Genomic DNA, 21,710 nt, shown 5'->3' on the forward strand with positions numbered 1-21,710 from the left:
CACTCTCAACAACAATCACCCATTGATGAACTATCTCGAACCTGGAAGACAATCTGCAAGTCAGTTCGGTTCCGACTACGAGTGTTCACAAAAATCACCCTTTGGAGAACGTGATAGGTGATCTGTCCGACGGTGTACAAACAAGACGAAGCTTGAATGAGCACACTTGTGTTTACACAAGCATTAAAGATACAGGCATCATTAACGAATGCTTGTGCACCTGCTTCATCAGCCAGATTGAACCAAAGAACTATCAAATGGCTCTCAAGGACAGCTCGTGGGTCGAAGCCATGCAAGAAGAGTTAGCCCAGTTCAAGAAGATGGAGGTATGGAATTTGGTTGCAAAACCGAAGAATGTGCATGCAATTGGCACAAAATGGGTTTTCAAATGCAAGAGAGATGAAAAACGAATAATTATCAGGAACAAGGCGAGGCTGGTTGTAAAAGGTTTTAATCAGCAAGAAGGGATCGACTACAATGAAGTGTTTGCTCCTGTGGCGAGATTGGAAGCGATTCGTTTGTTTTTGGCATTTGCGGCACACAAGGAGATGAAGGTGTTCCAGTTAGATGTGAAAAGTGCGTTTCTTAATGGTAAAGTCGATGAGGTTGTGTACGTTGAGCAACCTCCGGGTTTTCCTGACCCAGACTTTCCTGATCACGTGTACAAGCTAAGTAAAGCGCTCTATGGGCTACATCAGGCCCCTCGTGCCTGGTATGCAACTCTATCCGATTACTTGCTTGAGAATGAGTTTGAAAGAGGAAAGATCGATAGCACACTGTTCGTGAAGAGAAAAGGAAGAGACCTTCTTCTGGTTCAAGTCTACGTGGACGACATCATCTTTGCTGCGTCAAAAGTCGCCATGTGTCAGGAGTTTGAAGCCGTCATGAAAAAGAGGTTTGAAATGAGTGCTATGGGTGAACTAACTTTCTTTTTAGGATTGCAGGTTGATCAGAAGAAAGATGGGATGTTCATTCATCAGACTAAATAAGTCCAAGACGTTCTCAAACGCTTCAAGATGGAGGACAGCACTCCATTTGATACTCCAGTTTGCGTCAACCATAAATTGGGTGTTGATTCAAACAGTGATGCAGACGTGGACCCCACCCAATATCGGGTAATAATAGGTTCTTTAATGTATTTAACTGCATCTAGACCTGATATTATGTTTGCTGTTTGTCTTTGTGCTCGTTTTCAGGCAAACCCAAAGGAATCTCACATGAAAGGTGTGAAGAGGATATTGCGTTATCTCAAAGGCAAGCCTAAGCTAGGGTTGTGGTACACGAAAGGGGGAGACTTGGAGTTAGTCGCCTACATGGATTCTGATTATGGAGGATGCAATCAGAATCGGAAGTCGACAACAGGTGGATGTCAGTTTCATGGAGGCAGATTAGTGTCATGGCAGTGCAAGAAGCAGACCTCTGTCGCCATCTCTACCTGTGAAGCAGAGTACACGGCAGCATCGAACTGCTGCTCCCAGGTTCTTTGGATACAACAGCAGTTACGCGATTACGGTCTGAATTTCACTCAAACTCCTATTTGCATTGACAACACTGCAGAGATCTCAGTAACTAACAATCCTGTAAAGCACAGTAAAACTAAACACATTGACATACGTCATCATTTTATACGGGATTGTGCTGAGAAGAAATTAATAATGCTAGAAAAGGTTGATTCGTTAGATAATTTCGCTGATTTGTTTACTAAAGCGTTTGACAAAAATCGTTTTCAAAACCTTGTTGAGCTAAATGGGATGATCAATCCCGAGTAACCGTGTTTCTCGTTTTTAATTAAAAAAAACGTCACTATCGCTTAGAAGTATGTCGGTTGCTTCAGTTAGAAGGACATATCTTCGGATATGTTTGGTACTCATTTCTACCTGTAGAGTATGAGGATAGCCATAACCAGATGACTGAAAGTGACCGGGGCGGTTTATGATGTGTTTTTATTCTTTCGCTGAAAATTAGTCGTTCATACTTAGTTAGAAGGACACATACTCGTATGTGGTCGGTCCGGCTGATCCATTGGATCTTCAGGATAGCCGTTTACCTGAAGACTTTGACTTGAGCGGGGCGATAGAATTTAAAATACTTTTAGGGGAGATGAAATAATTTTTCAAGTCTACTACTTCGTAAGAAGTTTCTTTACTATGTTTAAAAGAAAATTGATCCAACCTTGGAAAGTGATAGATAAACTAATTCTGTGTACTTAACTAGTGAAGTTATTAGGCCTAAAAGACTTTAGAACAGTCATTGTATATCATGGTATCTTTTTATGGTGCGTAAAAGTAGAAGTGATACTAACTAACTCTCCTCGATTTTAAGTGGAAAATCATTAAGAGTTGTGCATGTCTTCATATATATCTTTCCGAATGATAGGCAGAAAAGCGATTACCCAGTCATACACGAGCCCGTGAGTGTTCTGATTCCCGAGAAGATAGTGTGTCAAGAAACTGCAGTGATCCAGATTCGAGACTTGCAGTAGTCTACTGTTTACGGCTATGGAAATGTTTAAAAAAAAAATTAAAAAAAATTATTATTATTATTATTTAAGCCTTCTGAAGTCTATTATGTTATACTTATCAATGAAAAGGCAAGACCGAGAACGAGATGAATATCGAGATGTATTTACAGCTTAATCAGACACTACGGGTCGAGGTCAACTCAGGGTGACTTGGGGAAAGCCAAATACGCTTTGAGAATAGATAGGAGACATCACATTCTCTGATGTGTTGTCCATTTATATTTTGAGCTTAATTGAACCTAATCCGTATCACAGAAACGATGAAAACCATGCTAAGTTGTTTACCTGCTTACAACCTGTTTCTTTATGTCATAATACAGCTGAACATGGATCTAAGTGACAGTCACTTAATTAGTATGATTCCTGTTCGGATCTTTTCTAAAACATGTAAGTCCCTGTCAAGACTGAAATTTGATTCCGTGTATTTTATTTCTAAATTTTATTCTACTTATGTCGTTTTATGATGTTATACCTGGTTACTTGGTCTTTGATCGTATCATTTAACTTTGTAAAGGAAGTTTTAAAAGTTAATTGCAAAATGTTCAAATTTTAAGGGTTTGTTTTGTAAAGTTTAATATAGGCGAAGTTGTTTAAACAGGCTAAGTTATGGGATAGGCGAAGTTAACCCTAACTTCGCCTGTATAACTTGACCCTATATAAGGAGTTTTTCTGGTCAAACACTTCATTATTTTCATAAACCAGCGAACTTATCAACAGTTAACCCTCGGCGAAGTTATCTTGTGAATCAAACCTTCATATTAATCAATTTCAATCCGTCTTAAGGTGTGTAGTGTTGTCCTAACTTATAATCTATGTCAATGGCGTTAATCAAAGATTGTTTTGATCCGATTCGTGACCCCGTTCATTCAAACTCTCAACACCCGCTTTTCAAACTTATTTTCACGTGGTCGTTATCAACTTGATCGTCGTGATCTCCTCAAAAACATGTTTTATAGAGTCCACAATCATCAAATTATCCAATTTCACCTCGTTTGGCCGTCTATACTGTTGCCGCTTCAGATTCAGGCGAAGTTACAGTTTAGGCGAAGTTAACCTTAACTTCGCCTAAGGGTTAACTTCGCCTGATATTTAATTGTTTAACAGTATATGAGGCGAAGTTGTGGTTAGGCGAAGTTATCATTAACTTCGCCTGGCCCTTTTAACTTTTTTTTAATTAACATTTATCAGACGAAGTTAAAGTTAAGGCGAAGTTATTATCAACTTCGCCCCACCCCTAACTTCGCCTATACAGAATAAATCATAACTTCGCTCATGGTAATAAGCGAAGTTACGATCTGCCTCGACATTTCTCTAACTTAGACCGTTTGTATTGCAGATATGGCAGCTGTTGCAGGAGCAGGTGGTGCAGGTGGTGACGAAGGAGGAGATAACAATCGGCAGTTTTCCCGGGGCACAACATGTACATAACTTTGGACCCGGATGCGAGCGGTGTTGATGATTTTCGCGAGATCATCACGTTTCTTATCCGTCCGCGTATCTTCCACGCTATTACTACAACACTGCCCATCTCCCTACCAAACATAGAAGATTTCTGAGTGACAGTGGAATATGATTGTCGAGTCGAGCCCCCTGTTATGCGTGCAACGGTTAACAATCAGGTAGTGCAGTTCTCGTCTGAGCAGATCAGGGTGGCCTTGCAATTTGGAGATGAAACGAGAGACAATCCTACAGACTTCGTGGCTCCATTCAGAGATGGTGCTTTTCTAAGAATGGGCTATTCTGGTCCATTGGGGGATACTCAAAGACGAAAAGGGGTCTTGTTGGACCAATGGCGCTTTCTCATGCATGTGATGATCGTGTGTATGTCGGGGAGAAAGGCTGGTACAGATGGAATGGGTGCAACGATGCAGTCGGCGATGACAGCACTGACTTACAATAAGCGTTATAGCTTTAGTCAGATGGTGTTCTACGAGATAGACCGTCAAAGACGAGCGGTGACGCGTGAGAGATTCTTAATGTACCCAAGATTTCTTCAAATGATCTTGAATCACGTGGCTCCCTCGTTACCTCAGCGCCGTCCGATTCGGTATGTGGAAATTGTCAGCAAGCGAATCTTTGCCCAGTGTAGATCATCAAGTGCCAGAAGTAAGCCAGAACTCCGTCCTCGAAATACTCCGCTATTTGGGTACTTGATCAACCCGGGTTATGTTGCAGCTCGTGGGGACGAGTTTCGGGATCCTGCACCACAACAGGCTGAAGCACCTCAACCACCACCTGTGGTTCAGCAAGCTTTACCTGCTGCTCCTGTTGTGGCACCGGAGGAAAATGTAGGCCTTGAAGCTGTGTTTGGCGGTCAAGGATTTTTTGATATGGAACGTGTTGATCCAGAGGAAGATGTACAAGTCTCGGTTGCACGGGTTACTAGTGTGGATGTGGCTATGATAACTACGACGGAGGCTGATTCTGATTCCTCAGATGATGATATGGCTGAAGCTAGACGGATTTTAGTTACACAAGAAAGGATTCATGGGAAGAGAAAGAGAGACACCGATGACAAGGATTCGGATTTTGAGGAAGATTTACATCGGTTGGTCCGTAGAGCGAGAAGGGAAAGGGCAGGTGCAGGTTCGGGAGCTGGTGAGAGCTCAAGGGTGGTTCGTTTCTCTCCATCCGCACTGTCTGGTATGACTATAGTCCCTACATCATTGCCAGTTACAGGGCCAAGAGCCACGGATGTTCCCGTGGTGACTACCTCATCTTCGTTTGGTATACCACCCACTACATTCCAGCTCTCGGCTCCGGAGATTGTGTCATTGCCACCTCCATCTCTTACTCCATCGGAGGTCGTAGCAAGGTTTGTTGAGTTGACGGTTGTCGCCACTGCAGGGTTGTCGGTTACGATACCACCTGCGGTTACGTTTCCACCTGTTTCTGAGGTGCCGGTTACATTGGGAATCCCTCCTCCGTACGCTCAAGACATATCACATATGAGGTTTGATTTCGATGCAACCTTATCCGACTCGGAAAGAATAGCAGCGCTTGAAAGGGTCGTGGCAGAACAATCAAGGGTAAATCTAATCCAGACTCATGCTATTCAGCGCCTCGTTGCGGAGAATCAAATTCAGTCGTCCCTCCTGATTGAGCATGGTAAAATATTTGATGCCTTGAAACAGTTCTTGGCATCTCAGGGGGAGACGAGCTGTAAGGGTGACGAGCTGAGGACGAATAAGCATAACGATCGAGAAGATGATCCCAATGCATCGAAATATGCAGGTGGAGAGTTGCCAAGAACTGAACAAGCTCTTGGGACTTCCACATCTCAGGGGGAGTCAACGAGTGCAGCTGGCGGTTCAGGGGGTGATGATGTGGTGGTTGTGGATGCTGAGGATGATGATGTTATAGGTGATGATGATGTGTTACCATTGGAAGAGATCGAGAAGATAGGAGCTGAGATCGTGATTGACAATGAAGTTGAAGAAGGAGAGATTGTGGAGGAGAACATTGAGCATGAAATTCCGGCAGTTGAAAAGTCAGATCTGGGTCAAAATACGGAATGTGATGAGACTGAATGGGAGGAGCAGCCAAGATGGAAAGAAGGCTACGCTCAGTGGTTCGTAAAGACTAAGAAACCGGCGGTCCCTACTATGTTCAAGAGAAGTTACAACATCAAAGGGTATGCTGAATCGAAAAAGGGGATAATATGCTTGTTATATGATGAACAGTTGAAACTTTTTGTGATTAAACGTTATGATGGGGTTCAGTATTTCAAGAGATTGTTGAGGTCGTTGAATACGTTGCCTGAGTGTGAGGTGAAGGACTTAGCCAGGTTGGGGTTGATAAACAGGAGTGATGATAACATGGCTAGGATTATTGGGAAGATAGTCTGGAAAGAAAGCATAAAGGAGAAAAAGTTCGAATTGTTGAAACCGCAGAAAGCAAAGCTAGTTGAAGATAAAGACAGAGGCATGAGAGTTGATGGCAAGCCTTGGATGATAATGAAGTATATGTCGATCCGCCGTCTAAAAGAAGTACCGATGAAACAAATGCCCAAGGATGTGCTCAAAGATCTGAAATGGTGGTACGTTGATAGTGAAACAGCTGAAGCAGTGATGGAGGATGAAGATGAACAAGAGCTGATGAGAGTGTATGATCCAATGCACTTAGTGAATTTGTCTCAAGCTGATCTGCAGGTGCTAAATGAGAAAAAGATATTTTATATTCCTGCTTGGAAAGAAGAAGCAAAGAAATATCAAAGAGTAGTTTCAGTTTGTGTACGAGAAGGCGTTCATGCATGAAGATGGAAGATACAAGATATTTGGGATTACGAGACACGTGTTTGAAGATAGAGATATGAAGCTACTGCCAAGGGGGAGTCTGTTGGTGCATGATGTCAGTAGTTAAGTATCTAGTGTCTGTAATTGTGTTATTTGGTTTTTGTATTAATGTTTAAGCGAACTTGTCTCACAAGTTCGCCTGATATAGGCGAACTTGTGGAACAAGCGAAGTTAGTGACAACTTCGCCTAGCATGTTAGGCGAAGTTGTCGAAGTGTATTTAAGGTTGGGATACGGCTTGTATGTTATTAGTTGTTCAGTACGTGTAATCGGTGATTGATATATCACGTGTTATTAGTTGCAATACATCGTGTTCTTTGTTTATTGTAACGTGTGTTTTCTTGTGTTTAACGTATATCGATTCTACACTCGTATCGTCTTACGTAGGGATTCCGCACCTACGTAGAACGAGATATTTCCGTGTAGATCCGGCTGGGAACCTACAAATTCAGATGCATACATCTGATTCGCTCAGATGTAAGGAACATTTTGAGTGTTTGGCTAAGCAATGAACTGAAGCTAAATGACATTCAGATCTAATTACCCTTACTGCTTCCTTCCTTGTCCCTGCAACTTCAGATGCCACGGCTTCATCCTCTCACCTACTGTCAATCACAAGATGCTCACCAGGGTTGCTTCACCACCAATGTTAGATTTCATCATTCGTCGAATGAAGACCCACTGATTACGGTGATTTTATTGTGATTTTGCTTATGCGGATCAATTTCTATGTCTTTCAGTTTTGATTAAGAATCGATTTTGTTAAGTGTTTACTATTTTCCTTTTTAGGGTTTATGGTACATCATTGTGTTTAGGTAAACATCGTATCGTGGTTTCAGTTGGGTTATCAGTTTCATCTTCTACAGGAACATGAAAATTGTCTAGTCGAATTTGCAATTTTAATAGGTTTGACTATTGTTTCTGAGTTTGGGGACCCTCAATTGCATTTAGTTAATAAGAACATAAATCCGATGAACCGTTGACTGATAATTGGTCCCATCTTCAGAACCTACATTAGAATATGAGTCCATAGTTGGGTTTTTTTGAGTGTTTTACTATATCCGCTTTGGAATTAGGCTTCCGTTATGACCTGATGAGACTATATTCGTGAGCATACTCAGTGTGTGTGCTCATCTTAGAGCTCTCTAGATCGGTGTTAGGGTTCTTTAACTAATAGAGCAGGTAAAACTGAATTGTAGTATCAGATTAGCTACTACATTGATGGGTATGTATCGTTGCTGGAATCTTTTTCGAGTTTTCGGAATATTCCGTGAAGTCGGGAATCTTGATTATTGCTGTAATCTCAATAATCATAATTTCCCCAATGGAAAATAGCCCATTCTAAAATCCTTGGAACCTACATTCCCCCACATTATTGAGGAGTAACCATGTGTAGGTTGATTAAGGGTTTTGTTTGAGTTTATGGGTTCTTACATGCAATTGACTATTCTTGTGTTGGTTAAGGTTATCTTCTTGAGGCATGATGATAATTGTGTTACTTAAGTAGAAAAAAATAAATATTAGTGAATGAATTAGATTGATAACAAATAAATTTAAAAGTTTAAAAATAATATGCTGCCATAATCAGGTCAGCCACTTGCAGAGATCATTTTGAGGTCTTAACCATTTTATTAGGACACGATTTCTTGTGAGAAAGTTGCTAATATCATATTGGACTTGTGGTAGTTTTTATAGAATTTTTCTAAATGTTATTATATGATTTTGAGATTTATTTGCTCATAAAATAGTTGCTAACAGAAACCAGGTCAGCCGATTGCAGAGGCTGTTTCGAGTTTTAAACCATTTTATTTTTACATGATTTTTGGTGAGGACCTTGCTAGCATTATAATAGATTTTTGGGAATATTTATAGATGTTTATGAAATGTTTATATGTATTGTTGCGATTGATTTGTCTGTAAATTAGTTGCTGACAGCAACCACATCAACCATTTGCGAAGGTTGTTTCGTGGTCTTAACCATTTTACCTTTACATGATTTTTGGTAAGAAGTTAGTTATTATCATAATGGATTGTTGGTAAAATTTATATATTTTTATTAATTTGTTTAATGTTGTTTTTAAGGGTGTTTTTTTAATTAAATAGCAGTTAACAACATTATGTATAATAATGTTGCAACGACACACGCATGGTCTGATTCTCCGGTTGGTTTGTCATATATTGATTTGATTTGGTTGCATACCATTATATTATTATTCCTTTTGTATATACTTATACTAACTTGTGGGGTTGTTCTGCCCTAGGTACTGTACATGGACAAGAATGTTGATAACGATCAAGCGCTCGGGACGTTAAACGGACACACATCATGAAGATCTAATTATGATTTGCGAACTGATTTAAAAATTGATATGTTACAATTTGCATTTAAAGTAAACACTTATGATTTGTAAATATGTATTATGATAGTATGCAGATTTAACTAAGTATTGTTTGTTCAAAAAATAAAAAAATGGGACCAAACTTCCGCGTGATTTAAAAATGATATCGAGTTGTTTTGAATCTTCTTATGGTTTATTATTTTGGGTGTTTCAAGTTGGTTCTGGGATATAGCCCCTTTTGTGAGGCTCACAATTTATATATTTCCCACTGAATGGGACACCATACATATACCCCCCCCCCAATGTGGAAAGGCAATTCAATCTTCTTCACAACGAGTGAAAGGAAAGCCCGACTACAAATTGACAGCTAACCTACTGCATCCACCTCACGGATTGAAACCTTATAATCCATCTGCACACAAATTGAAAACATCATGATACTCTTGCAAAAAAGAGGAGAACCATATCGCCCAAAATGTGTTTAAATGCACCCTTGAATCAAAACACAATATCCACTAACATCTTTAACTTTATTTATTCATATTTACCGAAAAGATAAATACATAGAAATAATTCAAATCATCATGATTAATGTCGGTGGTTTGATACATTTTCATCACATATTATCACATTGGAAATTGTTCGTGTCTTCGTCCAATACTAGTAAAGCAAGAATTGGGTGATCATTATTAGAGCCTATTAACTAGCTGCTAACAACTTTGGGAGGGTTATTCAACAAGAAGAAAGATATTGCATACAACCAACATAGCTAACCAAAAAAGAAAACTTAACCTTTTCTTGGTTATGCTAAAGAACCTCGGGTTCAAAGTCCCTTATCTCAATCATAAATAATTAGCATAAGGGACTGGGGGACTTGAAGAGACAATTACAGGGTTGGGCCCATTATGTGGGGATGAGCTTATAATGCTTGGTCCTTATCTCATCCCATGACTTCGCCATCTCAACCTTATTGGGTCCAAATTTGACGAGTCAAAATGGAATCAACCCATTATGTTTATGGATTACTCATTATATAAATGAGGAACTGTGTATCATGGTAGATTTAAACTATCAAGAGAACTGGGTCAGACTCATGGGAACTAAATATCATCTACCTCAGCCAGGTATCGAAAGAGGATCTCGTTCAAAACCAGCCCAATGAATAGGTCTAAAAGGGATGAACCTATCTAGTATGTGATGAGAAAGATGGGATAAGAATAACATTCTCACTCTAGAAATCGCTGAAATAATGGTGATATTGACAAAGGATATCAGCACTAACCTTGTGAAGAAAGTTTGAAGATGGACAAATGCCTTTAAAATGTACATAAAGAAGTGTTGAGCTGTTTGAGATAACACGAAAATCGGGCAAATAGAGAAAACAACATCAACGGACATCTCCAAAGAATAAAGAAAGAGCCGGGGAGGATGAATTAAAAATGTAGCGGGGAACTAATATAAGTCTATTACACTCGTTATAAATAATGAGCATAATGGACTAGGGAGACTTGAAGAGGTTACCTTAGAAATGGTTCTTCGAATGATAAGAGAAATATGCCCAGTAGCAAACACGGGCCCAAATTAAGTATGGCTGAGGGAGCCCAAAAGAAAGTATTTAAAAGACTCCCAAAGTAACTAAACGAAATCAAAGGTTCTAGGGGGGGTTTAAGAAATTACCCAATCGATCTAAAAAAGTTGGTAGCATCAACCCAAAGGAAGAGGTTAGAACAACATATGTGCCTGGCCGTGTTGTTGGAATGGATGGAGCCCAAGTTAAAGAGAACCATGGTTCCAAAAGAAAACTCCTAGGTCAAGAACCAACATCCAATTGAAGTTTAAGGTGGATCACGCAACAGGTCACGACAAAGGTAGAATAAAGACTTATTGTGAGTCCATTATACTCGTCATAAATAACGAGCACAATGGACTGGGGGACTTGAAGAGGTTACATGGGATACGGGTCCATAAGAACAGCCCAAACTAGAGAAAAGCCCAGGCCCCATCGAGATGGAGTGGGATGAAGAGAAAATCAGTGAAGGGTCACATCGCACCTACCGGAAGGCACTTTTGCCTGGTCTAGGTGATCTGTCCAAGAAGAATGGTCTCCTAGGCCCAATGAAAGGCATTCTGAATAAAAGGAGGAAAAGTAGGGTTCAGCGGAAAAGACTTGGGACCAGGGGATATTAGATTGCATCCCAAAACCTCAGTATTACACTCTATGTAATCCTCTCCCTCTCTTCTCCTATAAGAGAGAGGGGTCAATATTTGTAATGGGCAGACTGAGATTCATAATAAGATTGAAATTAGTAACACATTTATGCATTCATTCATATATTCACTTACTAAACTTGATCAACCATTCTACAAGTAATCAAGAACTCGAGAATTCATCTAGGGTTCCAACAGTGTTTGATGAAATGCTTGAAACAAATGTAGATAACTGGAGTGTTATGGTCTCAAGGCTAGCAATGCGTATCTAGAACTAGGTAATTCAATGAATGCATCTAGAACTAGGTAATTCAATGAATAGTTCTGATTAAGTTTAGTCAGGCCATGCATGTTTTTGCATATATACAACCACAACTTCAAGCTCAAGTAGTGAAATTACCAACATGGAGCCATAATCAGTGATCACAAGTGTTTAATATTTGGGGAATTAATTTTAATTTCTCCTCGCATTTCACCGTCGATCTTTCGCTTTTATTTTCATTGTCAGGTTCTTTTGCTCTCACTGCCATGCTTGCTCTGGTGATTATTGAATTATTAATTGAAGGTTCCCGGCAACCATTTTAGTTTAATTAATATGTTGTAGAGCCTACAATTCTGTTTTTAATAATCATTAACATGTTTGTTTTGTCTATATATTGGTTTATTTAGGTAACCTTCATGTTCTTTTTTCAACTATTAAATTTTGATAGTTCTAGTTTAATGCAGGCTTGAATCTTGAAGGGACAACTGTAGTCCTACATTAGGTGGTGACGATATGCCAAGCATAATATAATGTATTTTTGACTATATATGAAACATAAACTGCATAGACTTGTTCGAGGTGCATAAAAACCTGTTTATAAATTGAACCAAAACAGTTATGGCTCGTTGCGCCGGGGATTTACTAGTTCTGATATAATTGTTATTTGTTTTGTTTTATAACATTCTCATATTCATGTAATTGTATGCTATTTGGCTCACAATGATGTTAGATGAAGAATAGCATAACACAAATATCAAAATTGTGTTGTTTTGTTGTCCATTTTTTTAACTTATGTTGGCTCTTAAACGCGCATGTCTTTTTGTTTCCTGCATTAGACGTCATTGTTTGCGTGGTTGATGTTAGGCAATTTTGGGTGGAAATCATAAAGGTATTCCAAATTTAACAAAATTATATTTGGAAGATGAACGCCAATTTAATGCATTCCAAGGAAGTGGAGATCAAGTTAATTTCCTTATATACTTTAGCAAGACGTAATTTATTACAAGCAAGTGACATCGATTTGGTGTAGAACATATTGTTGTATTATTGGATTATGATTCATTTATTGTGAAGCCAACATACATTTTATATTTTTTGTGTTTATTTAATTCACTTTATACTAGTTACCTCCTTAACTTGTTTTTCTAATCTGTTTCTTATTATGCATTGTTTAATTTCTTTGATCGTGTTTTGGTAGGTTATTTTAACATAAAATATTGGCTTGCTATTTTGCGATATGTATTTTGTTGTTTGTAGTTTGGTTCAATTTGGTTCAACATTTTCGATTGATTGTTTGTTTAAACTGCATGTTTGCTATTAGTTTAGAAGGGTAAACAAGTAATTCTATACAGTTATTCAGATATCCAACCAAACAGCACTTACTCGTTCAACATTTATTCGTTTAGCACTTATTCGCTCAGATACTCTTAACCATTCAAACTTCTTATTAATTCAGCACTTAATGATTTAACATTTTCTAAACATCCCTTTAGTAAAAGTATGATGGAACTCCATATAGGTCCAAAATATACCCAGAGTTAGAATCAACAATGACGAAGAAAATATCTTCACGTAGTACTTGTTCCTTGTGTAGTTCCCTTGTCCACATAGTTCCCACATTTAGTCACAAAACAAATAGTGTTCCCTTCTCATAGAACCTTTTACACATGCATAGCGGTACTCCGGGGCTAGTCACTTAATATACTTATATTTCACCAAGGTACAAGTTATCATCCAACTTTGAGTAACCAAAACTACTCCGCGCGATCAAGACATAATCTAATACGAGGTCTTTATACTTTAGTTTCTTAGTGATATCTTCTACTCTGGGTGATCAAGACATAATCTACTCCAAGAGATCGTATTTGCCAAGTACCGTAGTATGACAGCTTTATACTTGTCTTCTACAGAGACTCTTCAAAAGTACTCATGAGCATTTTAACTACGAGAGCTTTCCCCTTAGCAGATTTCTCAACTTTCTCAACTACGTGCCTCACTAACTACGTACTAAAACAAGTACTTAACCTTACAACAAAATTTTAACCTTACACTCCGAATAGTGAAGTTTAAAAGTTTATTAGGATTCAATGAACAAAACTTGAGGCTAAGCAAACTTAAGTTGAGAACGATATAAATTTATAAATTTGTTTAGCCTAGATAAACCTTTGCTCCAAATACAAAGTTAATAAACTAATACTTTAATTCACTTTCGTCAATGCAAAAGACCTATCAAATGTATTTAGGTCATATAAAATTAAGAAGTAATAAGATCCAACTACTAAATAAACATAAATAACATACATCTATGAAACAGTTAGTTAATTATTTAACCAGTTACTAAATAAACATAAATGGACATTGAGTCGCATATATATCTTAAACCTCCCAACATGGATATGTGTTTTATCAAAGTGATAACAAACTGAAGGAACTGACTAAACAAATCAAAACTTATTTTACTCAAAATGATTACAGGTTTACAATTAAAAACATATAAGGACGATAAAAGCGCATGATAAATACATGAATATTGCAAGGATTAAACATGTAACAAAAGGTTTTAATAGTAAAGGATGCGTTTCTTGGGCTTAAAGAGATATTTAGATCCATATGTCGAATAGTAGACATCCTTTACAAGACGGAATTGCAGTATGATGAACAAAATGACCGGAAGGACAGCCAAACTAGTGATAGTGATTGGGACCCACTCTACCTTTTTATTGTAAAGTACAAAGAAACTCGCACTAAATGCAACCATCATGGATACAATAGAGAGGAAGAGCGTTGCAATACCAAATATTAGTTTATGGGGTAATGAAGCCAAGAAATCATGTTCAGCATAACATGATGTGACGATAGACAAGAATATGAGGACCGAGGCTGACGAGGATATTAAAGAAATCGCATCAGCGATCACAAAAATAATGAGGGATGGTTCTTTGCGGAAGAACGGAGTACCAGTGTTTTGGTTGTAACCTCCAGGAAGTGTAAAAGCTGCCGCAAACACGATGGTGGCTATGAGGGTTGCTGCTACCATACATTGTGATGCTGTATCTTTCATCCATTCCTTCCCTTTTGTTACCAGGTCTGCATGTTTTTTAGTGAACAAGTCTTTTGGTGTTTCACCAGCTTTATTCTTCTTTTGTCTATACTGAGGTGGGATCATTTGCTCTACCTCCTGGGATATCAAGTCATTTTAATGATTCAAAACAATTTTCTGTGTACATTAGAATCGTTTCGGTCAAAACAGTTAAGATGTCACGTAAAATTACCCTACAACAATTTTTTTGTTCTACTTAAAAAAATCATAAGTACTTAATGTATTAAATATAATTTAAGAAACTATTAATGAGATTCTTAAGTAAAATGATTTAGAAAGAGGAATGCATAGTACTTGTTTTCCTTTCAAGCTTAGAGTCTGTTTGGTATGGGGTAATGGAATGGATGATGTAATGGAATGGACAAAGGAATGGAATGGGTTATCACCATTCCAGTGAAATGTTTGGTTACTACATGGGAATAAAATGAATAATTACTTTGTATTGTTGGTAGGTAAGAAAAAAATAAATAAAAAATTAAAATGGTAGTGAGTGGTGGTGGTGGAAGCGGTGGCGGTAACAGTGGAGGTGGTGGTGGCGATAACAGTGGAGGTGGTGGTGGGCAGCGATGACGGTGGGCGGCGTGTGATGGTGGGGAGATGATTGATGGATGCGGCGGGTGGCTGGAGGTGGTGGGTGGCTGGCACTGATGGCGATGGTTTGTGGAGGTGGGTGATGGTGGCAGAGGACGCCGATGGTGGTGATTGGTGGCAATGGCGGCAGTGGTGGGAAGCGATGACGGTGGGCGACATGTGTGATGGTGGGGTGATGGTTGATATATGCGGCGGGCGGCTGGCGGTGATGAGTGGCTGCCACCGATAGCGATGGTTGCTGGCGGCGGCGGTTGGTGGCGGCGGTGGGTGTTGATGTTGAGTGGTGGTGTTGTTGGAAGGGTGGTGGAGATTATGTAGGGTGAAGGAGGGAATGGAATGAAAAAAAAATTGGGGTATGGATGTAATGAAATTGGGGTATTTTAGAGGGAATGAAATGGACTAGGTAATGGGTCATTCCATTTCTTTGGTCAACCAAACATACTATTTTCCATTCACTCAAAATGGGTCATTCCATTCCGTCCTCCATTCCTACATACCAAACGCTACCTTAGAGTTTTTGCAACATCATTATACGTTTCGCATCCAAGTGGATCTTAATAACATATGATAAGAACATATGAAAGAGGAAATATGAGTTATAAACTACAAAAGAAAGATATACCTTGAACCATAACAACTCTCGTTGCATTTGTAAGACAACTCCAGACAAATCTTGAAATCTATTTTCCTTACCACTCTTTGCAACCATATGCAACATGTTATTACCCTTTGCGTCTTTCATCGGAGTTATTAAATCTTTCATCGCACCAATCTCATATAACAAATTGTAGATCTTTGCCTGACGACGTTTGATGGCTAAGTGAAATATAGTTTTGTTTTTGTCATCTACTTTCCATATTGCGTCAGGATACAAGCGTATAATCTCGGTTATAAAACGTATGTTGCCCATTTTGGCAGCAACAAAAAGTACTCGGGTAGGATAGCTCTTCTTTTCTTTATTTTGAGTTACAGTCTCGCTCTTAGGCATCATCATGTCCATGTTTTCCAGAATTTTTTGTAAACATGGCAGAGCTTCACATTCTTTATCTTTTTGACATTTTGGCAATTTTTTCCCATATTACTTTTAGTAATTGCAGGGCTAATTCACTTTGTTTTTCACGGGGCCCTACATTGACACACAAAACTGGAAAAAAGAACAATTAAGAAGACCATCATATCGTATACAATGAGATAAATTGACGTATCTGGTTATCAGTTGTTTGTAACTAGAACAGAATATTATATAGTGTTAATCATGCATCATCAGAAGTATAGGTGTCGTGCTATAAATAGTTGAAACTATGTTTAGTTCTGAATTAATAGATGTTGTATAGTCTAGGGTCTAGATATGTTAAGTTGGAAGATTATAACTTCCATGTACATGTGTCAATATAGGATTGGATCATGTAACCTATAAATAGGGGCAACAATCAGTACGTTTAATTCATTCAATCAAAGTTTAAGTTTGGATCAAAGTATTGTTCATAATATCTTCTTGTTCATCTTGTTATCTTATCAATTCAATATCAAAGATCTAGTTTCGGGCCAACATTGGTATCAGAGCATCAAGTGTTTCACGAATTGATTAATAGGTTTAACAATTAGAGATCATAGGAGGGTAATTCTAAGATCAGAAAACGATTCTGGCAAGAAAAACGCATCAGCAGCAGCAGCAGCAGCAACAACAGTTTCCGGCTAGCTCGATATTCCGGCGAGAATTCCAGCAACCACGTTTTTCCGGTGAACCTTTTTGGGTGAAATTGAACAAGTGGTGGTTATCAATAGTGTTCTACGTTGATATATTGTAGTTCCCAGCAAAATAGAAAGACGGAAGTGGTGTTTTTCTGTTGAAATCGGTTTCCGGCGAACTCGTTTTCCCGCCAGGCCGTTTTTCAGCGAATTTTAAATAACAGAAGTTGTCGGTGCATTTATCCGGAAATAGATTGAAGGTTTGTGCAATAATATCGGGTTTTAAAGTCCAACAAATCAAGGTGTAATTTGTGGTGGTGGCCGACGGTATTTTTGGCAAAGAAAGAGAAACCAACGGCGGTGGTTCGGTGTGTTTCGGGCTCCTGATTTTAGGGGCTGTAAAGTTAGAAGCGGTGGTTGTTTGTTTTGTGTTCTTTCTATCAAGTAGAAAACAGAATTACAAAACAATGGAAAGTTTGTTGAAAACAACGGTTCATAATTTTTGGTCAGGGGATTAAAGATCAACGCAGAAGGCGAGATTGATTGTCAACACAGGAAGCGGGATTGACTATCAACGCAGCGGTATTGATCTAGATCAACATAGGGAAAGCGAGATTAATTGTCAACTCATGAAGCGTGTTGATTGTCAACGCAGGAACATGAGATTGATTGTCTACGCAAAAGGCGAGATTGACTTTCAACGCAAGGCAGGATTGATCAGAACCAGTGCATCAAAGAACCAGGTTTTGTTTTCGGAAGGATTGTACAAGCATAATCAGGAGGATTACTTTTATTTAGGGCCGAGATAAATAAAAGTTGATCAGATTATTACTTAAGGGAAGAAAAGTTTGCCAGAATAAGGAAAAAGAAGACACGGAAGATGGTTCAGTCGAGAGATAACGACGTTGCAATAACATAGGATGGAGGTACATCAATGACTTTCCAGTGCCCGATCCTTAATGAAACGAATTATACTATTTAGGCGGTAAAAATTAAAGGGCTCTTTAATGTCCATGGTATATGGGAAGCGGTTTGAACCAAAAGTTGGGACTGAAGTCGATGAGAAAAAGAATAACACGTAGGGATGTTCAAAATTTGATTCGAATTCGAAACATTCGAAATTCGACTGGATTCGAATTTGAATATGAAGATTCGAATTCGATTTCAAAATATTCGAATTCGATTCGATTCGTATTTGAGTATAGTAATCGAATACGAATCGAATATGAATTCATGATTTTTTATTCGATTCGAAATTCAAATTCAAATTATATAATATATTAATATATATTTAATTTATTAATTTTGGTCAAATCCATAAATAATAAATGTACAAACATCATAATTAATCCCAATAACCATACTGAGATTTCTTAATATTGTCTATATTTAATTTTTAACTTATTATCATGTGGTATTGTAGCTACTTTAAACTTATATTTATGTGTTTTACATAGATGATTATGGTTTTTGAAGTTTTTGACATAGGTGAACTTGAATCAATTCGAATTCGAGTTTCAAATACGAATAAAATTGAATTTCGAATGTGGGATATAATACGAATACGAATCGAATAATCCAACTTTTAAACGAATACGTATCAAATACGAATACCATCAAAAAAATAAATTATTCGAATTATTCGATTCTATTAACTTGAAAAATTGTTATTCGATTCGATGAAAACCCCTAATAACAAGGCAATTACATTACTATACCAAGCAATTCCTAAAATTTGGTATTGCAAATTGCGAATCTTACTTCAGCGGAAAAAATTTGGGAAGCATTAAAGGTTCGGCATGTTGGAGTCGATAAGGTTAATGAGGTGCGTATTGAGACACTCGAGTCAGAGTTTGAATCTCTGAAGATGAATATTGGTGATTCACTCGATGTCTATGCTGGAAAGATCAGTCAGATTGCAACACAAGCAAGCAGTCTTAGCCATACGATGAATGAGAAAAGATTGGTTCGAAAACTTTTGGGTTCTGTAGCAAAAAAGTTTGTTCAAATTGTTGCATCAATTGAACAGTTTGTTGATCTTAATACTATGCCATATCAAGAAGCGATTAGGAGATTAAAGGCTTTGAGGAACGCACGAAGTAGAAAATTGTGGAGGAAGATGTGTCTAGGAAATTACTATTCAGTGGAGCAAACAGAAAATGGAAGAGTAAACACCAAAAGTGTGAGCATTGCGGTTGTAGAAACTCGAATCAAGATGACTTTGGACATAGACGAGGGAAAGGTCGGATGTCAGGGAAATGTCGAGGTGATAGTGGAGTGCAACAGGACAAGAGCCACATAAGGTGTTACAAGTGCAATGAACTTGGACATTACAGTTGTGAATGTCCAAACTTGGAATGAAGAGATGAGGCAAACTTGGTCCAGGATGAAGACGAGGAACCAACTTTGCTGTAAGCAGTTCTTGAAGAAGATGACAGTGATTAAGAGGGCGAATGTAGTGTTAATCACGCATCATCAGAAGTATAGGGGTCGTGTTGTAAATAGTTGAAACTATGTTTAGTTATGATTTAATAGATGCTGTAAAGTCTATGATCTAGATATGTTAAGTTGAAAGATTTTAACTTCCATTTACATGTGTCAATATAGGATTAGATCATGTAACCTATAAATAGGGGCAACAATCACTACGTTTAATTCATTCAATCAAAGTTTAAGTTTGGATTAAAGTATTGTTCATAATATCTTCTTGTTTATCTTGTTAACATGTCAATTCAATATCAAAGATCTAGTTTCGGGCCAACATGTTAGTTATTATGTTTTAAAATTTTTATACTGAAAGTTGAAGCTCCAATCATCCAACAAACAGAGACTACCACTTCCTTCTCATTCTTTGGTTTTGTTAATCTATTTAACACATAAAACGTTTAAAAAAACATAGTATGAATAGAATAAACTACTGCTTCGTCGAAGCTAATAGACAAAGGAGGGAATCAGTTGTAACTACACTCCAAATCACAAGCATGTAGTGTTCATGTGTCGATATATAGTAATGATGCTTAGAATATATATATATATATATATATATATATATATATATATATATATATATATGATTGATTTCTTTTGAGAACCGCTTTGAGTTTTAAGAACTCGAAAGAACTCAACGTAACAAATTTTTTTTTGAATTTTTTACACATGTGTAATACGTAAGTGTAAGTAATGTACAAAAAATTACAGTATTTTTTTACACACCGAATCGACTTATTACACTTGTGTAACTAACATTTAAAGTTGTGTAATAATCAAAAATACTTATTCTCTCTCCTGATTCATTTTTTAATTAAATTTAATCTCAGCCACATATTTCTTACCATTTAATTAAATGTGTGGTCCAGAATTGAGTTCTCAAAATTCTTACAACTCATCAAGTTCTCAAAATATCCCTGCCCTATATATATATATATATATATATATATATATATATATATATTGCAATTAAACTAGCACAAATATACTTACTTGACTTGATGCTTCTGATGACAAAGTTTGGGTTTTCTCCTTCAAATACCTTAGTATTTTTAGCCAAAGCCAAGAGAATCTCGGTAAGCAGCCCCTTCTTATCAGTTAATTTAGGGAGATCAGTAACTATTTTTATAGCAACATCTACACAAGAATATATGGATGAGCATGACCTCTTAGTTGAATAGGTTGGCGCATAAAATAAAAGTAAACGGACAAGGTAGAAAACTTGTTACGGTAAATACCAGCATGTAAGAACTACTTACCAAAGATTTCACCTTCAACACACTTTTGTAGGACCCAACCCCGAGTATGATCGGACCAATAATCACCCCTCATTTGGTTAGAGTTATCATATAGATAACTCACCATTTTAGCATTTGTAAATAAAGCAGCCATATAAAGTGGCATAAGTCCTTGTTTATTAGGGATTTCAATCAATCCCCGATTCTTTTCCACCATTACCTTTGCTGTTTCCATGTTTCCCGCCTGAGCTGCTAGACTGAGGGCAGTGTCCCCGTTTTCATTTTGTAGTTCAAAATCCTCCTTTTTCATCAATTTTACAAGATTTGTCACAAAGTCTTCCACAGCCTTGGTCCGCTCTGCTGAGGCTACAACGTGAAGAAGTGTTTCCTTATTTCCGGTGATAGCATAACCTACCAGCTCTGGCCGCTTATCAAGAATGGGTTCAGCAGCCTTCCAATCTCCTTTGAGTGCTGCTTCGTAAAGCGGAATAGCAACTTTGACGTACTCTTCTCTACTATTTCCTTCTGTTTAAACAATTTAATTAGTAAGTGCTGCTCATTAAAAAAAAAAATAATTCCCATTTCAAAGTTATTACACATATATATTCTTTTAAAACAGACATCTTACAACCAAATAAAAAGAGCAGTTGGCAAATAATTACCATAGATCCAAAATAGGTGGTTTTGGTTCTGGTAGTTCCGGCTGTGGTACTGGTGGTGCTGGAGGAATCGAAACAATTGTATGGTTCCCCGAAATGACTGGAACTGCAGTACCAGAGCTTGTACTTGGGTGGCTCATCCTTTACGCTGCAATGTAACCAATGTAACTGAAATAGAATCACAGGAAAATATAATGATTAAGTCACCTGTGATATATATATTATTTGAGTTATCGATCTTTAGGTTTAACTCTGATCAAAGATGGTTGTCATACCTGAATTTAAAGACATGAAGTGAAGTCAACGTCAACAAAAAAACTAT

The 21,710-nt window shown here is 37.8% G+C and overlaps 1 pseudogene across 1 annotated transcript; it reads right to left on the minus strand.

Moving 5' to 3' along the window:
• Positions 1 to 14,183: 14,183 nt before the first annotated feature.
• On the minus strand, positions 14,184 to 21,258 carry LOC143576083 (uncharacterized; annotated as a pseudogene). Its single transcript, XR_013142886.1, has 4 exons — positions 20,751 to 21,258; positions 20,467 to 20,628; positions 15,938 to 16,459; positions 14,184 to 14,802 (listed from the first exon to the last, which is right to left on the minus strand). The product of XR_013142886.1 is annotated as an uncharacterized LOC143576083 (transcript).
• Positions 21,259 to 21,710: the final 452 nt, after the last annotated feature.

Source organism: Bidens hawaiensis, unplaced genomic scaffold, assembly GCF_021521415.1.
Source record: "Bidens hawaiensis isolate Kalapana, Puna unplaced genomic scaffold, B.hawaiensis_p1.1 tig00027968_1, whole genome shotgun sequence".
Classification (NCBI taxonomy): domain Eukaryota; kingdom Viridiplantae; phylum Streptophyta; class Magnoliopsida; order Asterales; family Asteraceae; genus Bidens; species Bidens hawaiensis.